At 46.5% G+C, this 13,923-nt stretch overlaps 1 non-coding gene across 1 annotated transcript; it reads left to right on the forward strand.

Moving 5' to 3' along the window:
- The first annotated feature begins 220 nt into the window (after positions 1-220).
- Positions 221-295, forward strand: TRNAI-GAU. Its single transcript has one exon. It is a non-coding gene; the product is annotated as a tRNA-Ile (tRNA).
- Positions 296-13,923: the final 13,628 nt, after the last annotated feature.

Raw genomic sequence — 13,923 nt, forward strand, 5'->3', positions numbered from 1 at the left:
GTGAGCTAACCGGCCATCCCTATATAGGATCTGAACCCTTGACCTTGGTGTTATCAGCACCATGCTCACCCAGTGAGCTAACCGGCCATCCCTATATAGGATCCGAACCCGTGGCCTTGGTGTTATCAGCACCGCACTCTCCTGAGTGAGCCACGGGCCGGCCCCCCTACTTCCGTTTTCTGTAGTCACTTTCCTTTTTCTATAGATCTTGCCTGGGGCTGTCTGGTTAGCTCAGTTGGTTAGAGCATGGTGCTGATAACACCAAGGTCAAGGGTTCAGATCCCCATACCAGCCAGCTTCCGAATCAATCAATCAGTCAATCTTGCCTAAACGGCAGCCCAGGGTCACTCTGAACCTACACTGATTCTGGCAGCTGCCCAATTTGGAAATTGTTTTTGCTCAATTAGACTCTGTTCAATTTAATTTTAATTTGTCTAAAGTTTTTCTTTTTGACAGATGGTATCAGAAGTGGGATTCAAAGTAGAGCTTCTAGAGCCGGCCCGTGGCTCACTCGGGAGAGTGTGGTGCTGATAACACCAAGGCCATGGGTTCGGATCCTATATAGGGATGGCCGGTTAGCTCACTGGCTGAGCATGGTGCTGACAACACCAAGCCAAGGGTTGATATCCCCTTACCGGTCATCTTTAAAAAAAAAAAAAAAGTAGAGCTTCTAGCAACCCCCAGGACCATAGAGTGACCAAGCAAGGTGCCCACAGGACCAATTGCATCCATTACTCTCTCCCAGCAACTGGGAATCATGTGAAAATACTTTCAGATTCTGATGCTCCACATATTTGTGTTTTGAGCTATCTGACCTTATTTGAGGAAATGTTTATCTGGACTGGGTTAGTGAAAGAAAGTGAGCTGAAACACCAGGTGCCGATCAAGCTTTATTAAAGGAAAAAATCTGCTGAGCTGCACTCAAAATGGAGAGCAGCAGCCGGCGCTGGGGTGGGAGAGCTTATATAGGCTGTAAGGAAGGTTGATGTAATCAGGGAAGGGTTTGGCGCTGGTGTGGAAGATGAGGCTGGCTGATGCAATCAGGTGGAAGGTTGCACCCATGCGGAAGTAGAGGAGTTTCTATTTCTCAGAAACCGTTTCTAATAAGGGAAAGGCTGGTGGCCATTTTGTGCTTAGTGTGTAAAATGACACCAATCACATCCAAGACGGTGCCGGTCATGTCCAAGATCCATCGTTCCTGCCTTTTAAATATAGGGAGAAGGGAAAAGGGGCAAAGGTCTCATGCTTCTGAAGCTACTTTCTGCTGGAGATGGGCAAAGATATGAAAAAAATAAAAGATTTATGTTGGCGAGTAAAACAATTAGATGGCAGGGGTATTGGTTTTGTGTGTGGAGGCTGTATTCTTCTGGGGAAGGGTTGACAGTTCTCAGGGGCTGATATCCTCCTCCCAGGAACAATTCAGTGACCTTTTGGTTGGTGAAAGCCAGCATATGTTCCTGTAAGAAATTAGAGAAACACTGAAAGAGGCAGGGACCAAGAAGAAGGACAAGTCTCATCATGGTTAGGGGTCTGATGTGTTTTGTCCTGAAGTCCTCCCCCATTGCTATAGCCTAGGTGAGTGGTTTGGGTGAAGCATGTGTGTAGGGGGGCACTGGACTCCAGTAGAATCCCCTTTGAAAAGGGCTATCCAGTAATTTTTACCCCTGTAAGAACATGATGAGAGGGCCGAGCCCATGACGCACTCGGGAAAGTGCGGCGCTGGGAGCGCGGGAGCGCAGCAGCGCTCCCGCCGCGGGTTCGGATCCTATATAGGGATGACCGGTGCACTCACAGCGCTCACTGGCTGAGCGCGGTGCGGCCGGTGTCAAAAAGGACAAAAAAAAAAAAAAAGAACATGATGTGGCAGTTGTCTGGCCATGGCATGTTGTGGGAACGTATGTCAGGGATGTGAATGTGTCCTGTAGGGTACCCCCAAGGATTCAGGGTGGCTGACCTGGGAGGTTGGAAAGTGTCCTTCCACCCACCAAGACCTTGGTTATACATTGTGAACAGGGTGTGGCATATGTCTCTGTTAGGAAAAGAAGCAGGAGGAAGAGAAACGGCAAGCATTCAGGGGCTGAGAGGTTGAGAGGGTGCACAGTAGGAAAAAGGAGTAGAGGGTAACCTCGTTGGGGGTGTAATTGCAGAGGGCGCCCTGCCAGGCTAATTCTGTTACCCACTCAAGGATGTCTTCAACACTGGAGGTGGTGGGTCATGACCAGTCTTGGAGCAGCTGCTGTGTGAAGGATGTGAAGCGGGCCTGCAAGAGTGACAGTATAATCGCCAGGGGAAAGATCATCCTTCTTCTGGGATTGGGGGAAGAGTAGAGGTCCTGGAGATTTTCAGTTTTGTGGGTCCTAAAATGGATGAAGTGTAAGGAGATGTTGGGTTGGGGATTGAGCAGAGGGACCCCTCTGGCTAGGTGTTAACAGATTCTTTGGGTAAAGTCTCAGGTGCTAGTTTTACCAAGGATAAGTGATACCAAGTGGCCTTTCCTAGTACCTTTACTGCTCTGGGGGTGGGGGTGAGAAGTACTGTATAAGGCCCTTCCCAACATGGTGAGAGGGGCTTTGGAATTCAGGTCTTAATATGTGCTTGCTGTCCTGGGCTCAGTTTAAAGTCTGAGGGGGTGGTGGGGAAAGGATGAGATAATAGAAGGTTGGCCTGTTCCCGAAGAAGATCCCTAATGAGTGAAAGAGTAGGGAGATACTGGCCTAAAGGTGATGAGCTGGAAGGGAGAGGTGTGAGGGTAAAGGGTCTACCATACATAAGTTTGAGCGAGCTGAGGCCAGTGGGTTTGCAGGGGGCAGCTCGCAAGGGAGTGAGTGCTAGAGGGAGAAGTTGGGTCCAAGGGAGGTGAAGTTCCATGGAGAGCTTGGTGAGGTGTGTTTTTATGAGGTAACTGGCTTTTTCTACTTTGCCTGATGACTGAGGCCAATATGGTATATGTAAGTCCCATTTGATATGTAAGGCCTGTGCTGTGGGTTGTGTAATCTGAGAAATGAATGCCAGGCTGTTATCAGACGGGAAGCTGGTGGGCAAGCAAAAACGAGGGATGATTTCTGAGGTGGGAGCATGCATTACTGCTGTAGCATCCTCTGAAGTGCAGGGAAAGGCCTCAACCCAACCTGAAAAGGTATCTACTAATGTTAGAAGATAGCATGTCCTTTTGTGGCGAGGTATGTGAGTAAAGTCAATTTGCCAGTCCTGGCCAGGAGTGTACTCTCTGGCCTGGTGGGTGGGAAAGGACCGAACTTGGAGGCCACCTTGATTGGAGCAATGAGTACACAAAGGACAATTTTGAGTGATTTGTTTAAGTAAGTTGGCCATGTGGGGAGAGTAATATAAGGGCTGAAGAAAGCATAGTAGGGGTTCATAGCCTATATGAACTGAATTGTGGAAATCTAAAAGGATTTGCTCAGGTTGTGTGGTAGGGAGGACATAGTGACCGGAGAGAGTATACCAGTTGTCCTTTCTCTGTGCTCCCAACCATTGGAGGTGTTGTATTTCTGGAGGTGTGTATTGGTGTAAGGGTGTAGGGGCCATGAGAAGGACCTCAGCAGGAGAGGAAGAGTGGGGGCTTGGTGATTGAGCAGCCTGTTTTGCAGTTAGATCTGCCAGTTTGTTTCCCTGGGCTATGGGGTCATGGATGGTTTGGTGTCCTCTGCAGTGTATAACCCCAACCTCCTTTGGGAGTTGTGTGGCCTCAAGAAGTATCTTGATAAGATGTCCATTTTTTATGGGCCCTCCTTGAGTGGTCATGTATCCTCTCTCCTTCCATATGGCCGCACAGGAGTGTAGGATGTGGTAAGCATACTTAGAGTCAGTGTATATATTGACATGTTTGTTACTTGTCAGAGTGAGAACGTGGGTGAGGACAATGAGTTCTGCCTGTTGGGAAGTGGTGTCAGGGGGGAGGGGGCTGCCTCAGTAGTTTGTGTTAGATTTACTATGGCATAACCCACCCAGGGAGCAGGAGTGGAGGTGGCACTCCCATCTATGAACCATGTATGTTGGGGCCACATAATGGGATGCAGGGAGATGTGTGGAAAGGGATTGAGAAAGAGGTCTAAAGCCTCCATGTAATTATGTTCTAAGGGTCATGAGTGTTTTGGGATGAGACTGGGTGGATTTAAGGGAGGGCAAGGTTTAAAGGAGGACTGGGAATTTTCAATGAAGGTAAGGTGGATAAGTTGTAGGCGGGAAGGGGAGAGAATTGACATGGCCGTAAGGCCTGGAAGGTCTTGAAGATGATGGGGGGAGCAAATGACTATTGTCCAAAAGATAGTTTAGAGCTTTCTTGTGTTAAAAGGGTGGCTGCCGCCAAGGCCCGTAAACAGGGAACCAATCTTCTAGTTGTGGTGTCCAATTGCTTAGAAAGATATGCAACAGGAGAGAAGATATCTCCTGCCTCTTGTCCCAGAACCCCAGCCACCAATACCTGGGTTTTACTGATGTATAGGACAAACGGATGGGATAAGTTTGGGAGAGAAAGAGCTGGGGCTGTAAGGAGAGTGGCTTTTAATCACTGGAAGGGAGAATGAATGGGCTTTGTGGGATCTAAGGGAATGACAGGATCCCCTTTGGCTGCCTCATAAAGTGATTTTGCAAGCATGCCAAAGTTAGGAATCCATAGGTGAAGATACCCTACAAGTCCCAAGAAAGAAAGGATTTCACCCTTTGTGGTAGGAGTAGGGAGTTCAGAAATTAAACTCTTGAGATCCACCATTATTCTCTGGTGTTGTGGGTGAGGTGGACTCCCAAATAGGTGACTGAAGGAGAAGAAATTTGGGCCTTGGAGACCAGGAAATTAAGGAGAACAACAGTGTGGGCCTATGAATCCTCATAGAAGGGACTACAAAGGAGGAGGTCATCCATGTATTGTATTAAAGTGCTAGAGGTTGGAGGAAGTTCAGATAAGTCTTGAGCTAAGGCCTGGATGAAGAAATGGGGGCTATCCCAAAACCCCTGAGGTGGTACTGTCCAGGTAAGTTGTTGGGAATGACGTGTATCAGGATCAGTCCAAGTGAAGGTGAACAGGTTTTGACAGAAAGGGTGTAAGGGGATAGAAAAAAAGGCATCTATGAGGTCAAGTACAGAGAAGAAATGGGTTGTTGTTGGGATGTGGATAGAAGAGTATAGGGGATAGAAACAATTGGGGTTATGGGTAAAATGGCCGTATTAATGGCCCTGAGGTCTTGAACTAAATGTTATGAGCCATTAGGCTTTATAACCAGAAGGATGGGTGTATTGAAAGGCAAGTGGGTAGGCTGTAAGAGATGAGAAGAAAGGAGTTTGTGTATGACGGGTTTTAAGTCTATTAGGTGTTTGTTAGCAATGGGGTATTGTGGAACATTAGGGAACAAAGAGGGGTTCCGCAACTTAACAAGGATAGGGGAATGGTGCATAGCAATGGAGGAAGAAGAAGTGTCCCATACTATGGGATTAATCTTGTCCCAGGGGGAGAGGAATGTGGAAGCCTCAGGCGCCAGGTGTGGCGCGGCCTGTAACAGGAGTATTGTAGCTGGAGTTAAGGTGTTTAGGGTAAGGGTAGCCTTGAATTTGGAAAGGATGTCCCATCCCAGTAAGGGGGCTGGGCATTGAGGCATTATTAAAAATTTGTGTGTGAATTGGGTGTGACATAGGGTGCAGGAAAGGGGTTGAGTGATCTGTGGATGGTGTTCTGATCCCGTGACCCCTACTATTGTGATAGAGGACAGGGCTGTTGGTCCTGCATATTCAGGAAGGGTAGAGTAAGTGGCCCCTGTACTGATGACAAAAGAGATTGGCTTACCTGCTACAAGGAGAGTTACCCCGGGCTCACATGTGGTGATCTCCATGGGGGCCTCAGGCCCTGGGCATTGTCAGTCCTCTTCTTGGGCAAGTCCAAGAAGTTCTGGTAAGGATGGCCATGAAGCCAAAGACTGTGGGTTGGGGACTGGGCCACTCCCTCTCTGGCAAGTGGAACAGTCAACCCCCAGTGACCTGGCTGTTTGCAGTGAGGACAGGACCCAGGAGGGGGCCTGGGGTTACAACAGGCCCATGCCCGGTGGCCTGGTTGACTGCATTTGAAGCAGTTCCTGGGTGGCTTGCCCCTGGAGGCAGCTGGCTTTGGGGTATGTGACCCCCAGGTAGCATTAGCCAGGAGCTGATATTTGGCCTGAACTCTTTTGTATTGATCCTTCTTCTCTTCCTCCTCCTTATTGTTAAATCCTTGAAAGCTGCATTGAGGAGGTCTCATTGGGTCATATTTGGATCATCCTCAAGTTTTTTAGTTTTTTTGAATATTGGGCTGATTGAATAATGAAATGAGAGTGTAAGAGGGTCATGACTGTGGGGGAGTTTGGGTCTATATATGTGTATTTATGTAGGGCCTCAGAGAGGCGGGTTAGGAACTTACTGGGATTTTTGGTGGATCTCTGTGTGATTTCTCTAAGCTTGTCATAATTGACCAACTTGTGAGTAGCCTTTTGGAGGCCATGAAGTAGAGTGTGATCATATCATCCCGGAGATCCCTGTCCCTGTGGCTGGCCTGGTAGTCCCAATTTGGGTCCGTGCAAGGGAAAGCAATGGCTCCTGCAGGCCACCTATTATTTTGGGCATGTACCTCATCTGCCTGTTGTTGGGCCGTTATCCAGACCTGCTCCCTATCCTTGGGGGACAAAGTAGAAGTGAGAATTATGAAAACATTATGCCAGGTGAGATCATAAGACTCGGTGAGATATCTGAATCCCTTAAGATAGGTGTCCAGGTCAGACTGGAAAGATCCCAGTCATTTTTCAATTTGGGAGAGATGGGAAAGAGAAAAGGGGATATGGACCCATGAAGTGGGGGTATAAAGGAGCTGGACCTGAGGTGGGGTTGTCACCTGATGAAGGGGGAGAAGGAGAGGAGTTTGCTGGCTGAGGACAAAGAGAAAGAAAAGGTGAAGGGGCTGGTGGTGGATCTGAAGCATAAGGAGGTGGTTGGGGAGCAGAGTGGTCTGATGGATCAAAAGATTGATCTGAGTATGGAACAGGAGGTCAGGCATGAGCTACGAGAATTTTGAGATGTAGAACAGTTTTGACAGAGAGAAGGACATGATCAGAGATAGAAGTCTTGAACATAAGGAATCTCTCCAGCTTTGCTGCTTCAGTGACAAAAGTTGTCTAGGTCTCTGAGAGTATCCAAATCAAAACTGCCATTTTCTTGGGCCGGCCCGGTGGTGCACTGGAGAGTGCGCCGCTTGGGAGCACGGCGGCGCTCCCGCCGAGAGTTTGGATCCCATGTGGAGACCGGTTCCCGCTCACTGGCTGAGCGCGGTGTGGGCGCAATACCGAGGGTTGCGATCCCGTTGCCGGTCCCCGGTACGGGCGCGACACCAAGGGGAGCGATCCTGTTACCGGTCAGTAAAAAAGACAAAAAGGAAAAAAAAAAAAAAACTGCCATTTTCTGGCCACTAGGATCCATTATCTAGTTTGTATTTAGGCCAAACCTGATTGCAGTAGAAAATGAGGCATTTGGGTTTTAATGTTTCTCTGGAGGCTGAGAGATTGTCCAGGAGACAGCCCAGAGGCATAGAGCATGGAGGTTTGGATTGTGAGGATCCCATGTGAAGTGTGAGAAAGGAAACGGGCAGTCCTAGTAGAAAAAGAGTGCCAACAAGGAGTGTCCTTATTGTTGTACACCTTCTTTTGCAATTGTAGTAGTGAGAGGAGCCACTGACTGGCTAGAGGAGTGTCCTCCAATAGCTGGGGGGCATGAGAGGGGTTGCCTCAGCCAGGCGCCTGGTCTTCAGGAAGTAGACAGTAGTCATAGAAAGTAGTCGGGGGAACCCATAGAAGTAGGACAGACCCACTGACTCACCCTGAAACAAGGCCTATGGTGGATGTGTTGGTCTGAAATGACAAAAGGAGAGAGTCCCAGAGGTACCTGGTTTGGCAGCTCCAGGAAGGGCAGTGGGGAGCCAATCAACCCAAGAGAGGGGATCGTCCAAAGGTCCTGGCCAGGACCCTTCCCGGGTTTTGGCACCAAAATGAAAGATAGTGAGCCAAAATGCTGGGTACCAATCAAACTTTATTAAAGGAAAAGAATCTGCTGGGCTGCACTCAAAATGGAGGTCAGCAGCCATTGTTGGGGTGGGAGAGCTTATATGGGCTGTACAGCACCAAGGGCTGGCTGAAGCAGTCAAGGAGGGGCATTGTGAGGGAGGGGCATTGCACCCATGCGGAAGCAAAAGGGTTTCTATTTCTCAGAAGTCATGAGGCTTCTCATAAGAGGAAGCGGGGAGGGGTTGGTGGCAATTTTGTACTTGGCCTTGCCTAAAATGGTGCTGGTTATGTTCAAGATCTATCACTAGCCAGCCAGCCTCATTTTAAGTTTCGTCGTCCACAGTTAATTGCTTAATTCTGATGCTTCTTCTGAAAGCTCTTTGCAAACAATTATAATCCTAAAGTGTCTGTCTTCAAGGAGGTTCATGGAAAGGATGGAAAGGAATCTGACAAGTACAGGTTTCTGATAACCTTAGATCATACCGTTGCACTGGGTACAATTCCCAGAACTCTAATGAAGAAACTGACTGGTCTATGAAACTGCTAACCTACATCGAGTAGGAGAAGAATTAATTAAATAACAGGGAAATGCTTAGGCAGATTTTTATGCTAAGTTAGCCCATACTGAAATTGTTAAGATACGCAATTTGAATGAGCTCTGTAATGCAAGTCAAATTACCTATGATAAGCCATTTAATAAACAGTGCTATGCAACTAAACTGGAGAAACAAAGTTGATATTTAAGAAGATATAGATCCATTATTAACCATGGACTCATGGAGAGCCTGGATGGCTGCCTGTTCCTTCCTGAGTCCTTAAAGCTTTATTATTTAAAAGCTCTGCATTCTGTTACTCATCATGGAAGAGATATAACGATCCAAATTATGGGGGGGTGGGGGTAATTGGTGTGGTGACTGTTCTAAAAATGCTAAAATGGCTTATGACCGTTGTTTGGTTTTTCAAATCCATGATTCTGGGAAGACAATCAAAACGTCAGGTACATTTCTGCTACCTGATGGGCCATTTGAACATTTTTAGAGGGATTTCCTTCAATTGCCATTTTCAATGCATTTTTTCTGGTTGTATAGAAGCTTTTCCATTCAGGGAATCCAGTGCTATAACCATACCTAAAAGATTATTTTAAAATGTGTTTCCTTCATGGGACATTACTGGAAAAATCTCCAATGATAGAGGTACATGTTTCACTGAACAAGTCATAAAACAGTTAAATATGGTATTACAGGTACAATAGCATTAGGCAAAGTTAACTAAATCAACTGGATTGCCTTGATCAAAGGTATTGTAGATTGGTGACAATCAGATTTACTTCTAGGGGAAAACATAAATTGATTCCTTATAAAATATTCTCTGGAAGGCTTATACCCCTAACTGTAGAACCTCACGTATCTCTTTGCTCTTCTAAACTGTATATGACTAAATGCTACAAAGTTTTAATGTGTTACGCCAAAGTGCATTTTTACCAGGTAGAGGAAGCTTTTTATGCTCCACCAACTGAGTACAATCAAACCCTTCGGATCTTGAACCTGGAGATTGGATCTTCTGGAAAGAATGTCAGAGAAAGATATACCTTGGTACCCACATTGCAGCAAAACTTTGGGGACTTGAGCCGTGGGTTCACATATCACAGCTCAAGGGCCCCTGCTGACTCTTAGAACTGTATACCCATTGGAGACCTTAAGGTAAAACTAACCAGGGAAGTTTCTCCCCAGAAGCAGACAGCTTCCTAGATATGGACACCTTTTCCAAGATCAAAGATCAAGACTTCATGGGGGCCGGCCCGTGGCTCACTCAGGAGAGTGCGGTGCTGATAACACCAAGGCTGCGGGTTCGGATCCCATATAGGGATGGCTGGTTCACTCACTGGCTGAGCGTGGTGCTGACAACACCAACTCAAGGGTTAAGATCCCCTTACCGGTCATCTTTTAAAAAAAAAAAAAAAGACTTCTCTGCCATCATCAGATTCTCACTTCTCTTAATTTCCCCTTACTTATGCCTACCTCTTTCGCTTGGCAGGATGATGCTATAATTAGAATTGCACAATCAGGGGCCGGCCCATGGCTCACTTGGGAGAGTACGGTGCTGATAACACAAGGCCACGGGTTCGGATCCTCTATAGGGATGGCCGGTTCACTCACTGGCTGAGCGTGGTGCTGACAACACCAAGCCAAGGGTTAAGATCCCCTTGCCAGTCATCTTTAAAAAAAAAAAAAAAAGAATCGCACAATCAGTAGTGTCTGTGGGTAACTTGACAGAGTGTTGGATCTATTGTGTCAAACCCAGATCTTTGCATGACTTAGGGGATTTATTGGTTTACCCAATGGGTAACTTTGGCAATATCCCTAATGTTCAAATTGTACTAGTGGTAAGATTTCTGGACCCTGTTTTAACTTAATCCAGCAACGGGATATAAGAACCAGGGCCAGCAATTATATCTGTAATAAGACAGATTTACACCAAAAGCCCTAATGAAGTTTTTTTGCAAACTGATTTATGTGCCAGGGTTCTATAGTGTTCTTTTAACTTGTTATAACTTTGCCTCAGACCCTTGGCTAGGAACTGCTAATTTCACCATTCTAAGTAATGTATTTATGAACAATAGAACTAAAAAAATGGTCCTTGCATGCACCATAGGGTGTACTCTTATTTGTAAAGGATTTTGAAGTCAACCTTATAATGGGCAAACTCATACCTTGATGTATGAAAGACCAAGGGCCAATGAGGGATAGGATTTGCGGGGGAGGGGGCAGCTGGTTGGTATGGAGATCCAAACCCTTGATGAGCTAGTGTATTACTCCATTCCTGTTGCTTATAACAAAATACCTGAAACTGGGTGATTTATGAAGAAAAACGACATTTATTGCTTACAGTTTCTGAGGCTGGGAAGGTCAAAGTCCATCTGGTAGTGGTGACAGTGACCCAGGGGTCTCACATTGCAAGATGGTGGAAGCAGAGAGAGAGACAGACAGACAGACTCTCCTCTTCTTTTAATGCCCTCAGAACCATGCCCATGACCACCATTTTTAATCCATTCACTGTGGCATGGTCCTACAACTTAATTACCTCTTTAAAGCTCCACCTTTCAATTACCATAATAGGATTTCCCACCCTCTTAACAGTCACAGTGGGGGCTAAGTTTCTAATTCATAAAACTTGGGGACACAATTAAGCTTCAGTGAGTTTTGGGGGGACATAATTCAATCCACTACATTCCACCCCTGGCCCCTCAAAACTCATGTCCTTTTCACATACAAATACATTCATTCCACCCCCAAAGTCTTCACTGTTTCAATTCAAAAGTCCAAAGTTCAGGGCCGGCCCGTGGCTCACTCGGTAGAGTGCGGTGCTGATAACACCAAGGCCCCGGGTTCGGATCCCATATAGGGATGGCCGGTTCGCTCACTGGCTGAGCGTGGTGCTGACAACACCAAGCCAAGGGTTGAGATCCCCTTACCGGTCATCTTTTAAAAAAAAAAAAAAAAAAAAAGGTCCAAAGTTCAAAGTCCCATCTGTGAAGTTCAAAACAAGTTATCTACTTCCAAGATACGATGGTAGGACATAGGGTACATATTCCCATTCTGAAAGGGAGAAATAGGCCAAAAGAAAGGTGTAACAGGTCCCAAACAAGTCCAAAACCAGCAGGGCATCCATTAAATCTCAATGCTGGTGAATCGGATACCTTGATTCCATGTTTGACCTCCTCTGCAAGCTGGCGTGAGGGTTGGGTCCCCATGTCCTTGAGCAGCTCTGCTCCTATGGCTTTCCTGTTCTCAGGCCACACTTTAGCACTCCCAGGCTGGTGTTCCACTCTGGTAGCTCCACAGGTCTGTGGCCTCCATGGCGGTCCCGCTCTCACAGCTCTGCTAGGCATGATACTGATGGTGTTTCTCTGCTGCAACTCCAACCTCATGCTTCCACTCGGCAGTGCTCTAGTGAAGGTTGTCTGTGGTGACTCTACCCTTGAGACAGATCTCTTTCTGGGCCCCCAGACTTTTCCATATATCCTTTGAAATCAGGGTGGAGGCTACCAAGCCTCCACAGCTCTTACATTCTGTGAGCCTAAAGACTTAACAAGATGTGGACGCTGCCAAGGCTTCCAGCTTGTATCTTCCAAAGCTCTGGGTCCAGCCACACCTGGGGCCAATTTAGCCATGGCTGGAGCAGCCAAAGCAGCTGGAGTGCTGGTGCTGGAAGCAGCTTCCCAAGGTGGTCCTGAGCATTGTGTCTGTGGAGGGTGCCTCAGGCCTGTTCCCCAAGACCATTTTGTCTCCCTAGGTCTTTGGGACTAAAATGGAAGGATAGGTCCCAGAGGCTTCTGCAATGCCTTCAGGGCCCTTTTCCCCTTCTCTTGATAATCCCCTTTCTTCATACCAATCTTCTTAGCTAATGGTCACTGGGCTGCACCATTGCATGCTCTCCGCTTCTCTACCACAGGGCCAGGCTGCAAATTTTCTAAATTTTTACACCCTGCTTCCCTTTTAAATTCTGGCTTTATGTCATGCCTTTGCCACCATAACTCAGCGTAGGCTGTTACAAGTAGCCATGTAGCTTCCTTAATGCTTTGCTGCTTAGAAATTTCTTCTGCCAGGCATTCTGGTTCACAGCTCTTAAGTCCCACCTTCCACAAAGTCCTAGGGCATCGACACAGTGCAGCCAAGTTCCTTGCCAGTTCACAGCAAGGGTGAGCTTTGCCCCAGTTTCCAATAAACTCCTTATTTCTTTCTGAGACCTCCTTAGAATGGTCTTTACAGTCGTCCATATTTCTATCAGCAGTCTGCTCACCACCTTAGCCAGTCTTTAAGACAGTCCAAACTTTCTCTCGTTTTCTTATCTTCTAAACTTTCACCAGCATCTAGGCTTTTTCTAGCCTGTTCCTCCAAATTCCTCCAGCCTCTCCTCAAAACCCAGTTCCAAAGCTGTTTCCACATTTTCAAGTATTTGTTATAAGCAACACATCACTTTTCTGGTACCAAATTTCTGTATTAGTCCCTTTCATGTTGCTATAACAGAAATACCTGAGACTGGGTAATTTATAAGGAAAAGAGGACATTTATTGCTTACAGTTTCTGAGGCTGGGAAGGCCAAAGTCCATCTGGTGGTGGTGGTGACAGTGACCCAGGGGTCTCACATTGCAAGATGGTGGAAGCAGAGAGATCAGAGAGAGACAGACAGACAGATTCCTCTTCTTTTAATGCCCTCAGAACCATGCCCATGACCACCATTTTTAATCCATTCACTGTGGCATGGTCCTACAACTTAATCACCTCTTTAAAGCTCCACCTTTCAATTACCGTAATAGGATTTCCCACCCTCTTAACAGTCATAGTGGGGCTAAGTTTCTAATTCATAAAACTTGGGGACACAATTAAGCTTCAGTGAGTTTTGGGGGGACATAATTCAATCCACTACAGCTAGGAATTTTATTTCATTTTATTTTATTTTATTACTTTTTTTATTGAATCAAAACTGATTATACGTATTTTGGGGGTTCAACCTTGAAATATGTTGATCAAATCAATATTATTAGCATATATATTGTTACGAATTGTAATTATTCTTTATGCCCCTTGTCCAATCTCTCCCCATCCCCTTCTCCCTCCCCCCTCCCCCCTCTAATTATCCTAGATTTCTTCTCTCCCTCTGAAAGAATAATGGTTACTCTGTTGATTTGTTGCCTAGATGATCTGTCCAATGCTGAGAGGTGTGATCAGGTCCCCCAATATTATCATAGAGCAGATGCTTCTTCTATTACTCTGAAATGGGCTTTGTGGAGAGAGACATCCTCTTCTTTTATCTCTGCTGGTGATTCTCCTTGTCAGTGCACTCCAGTGGTTGGCAGACCATCCGCATGGTGGTTGTGGCTTCGAGCTGCTTT

Source organism: Galeopterus variegatus, unplaced genomic scaffold, assembly GCF_000696425.1.
Source record: "Galeopterus variegatus unplaced genomic scaffold, G_variegatus-3.0.2 Scaffold2012, whole genome shotgun sequence".
Taxonomy (NCBI): domain Eukaryota; kingdom Metazoa; phylum Chordata; class Mammalia; order Dermoptera; family Cynocephalidae; genus Galeopterus; species Galeopterus variegatus.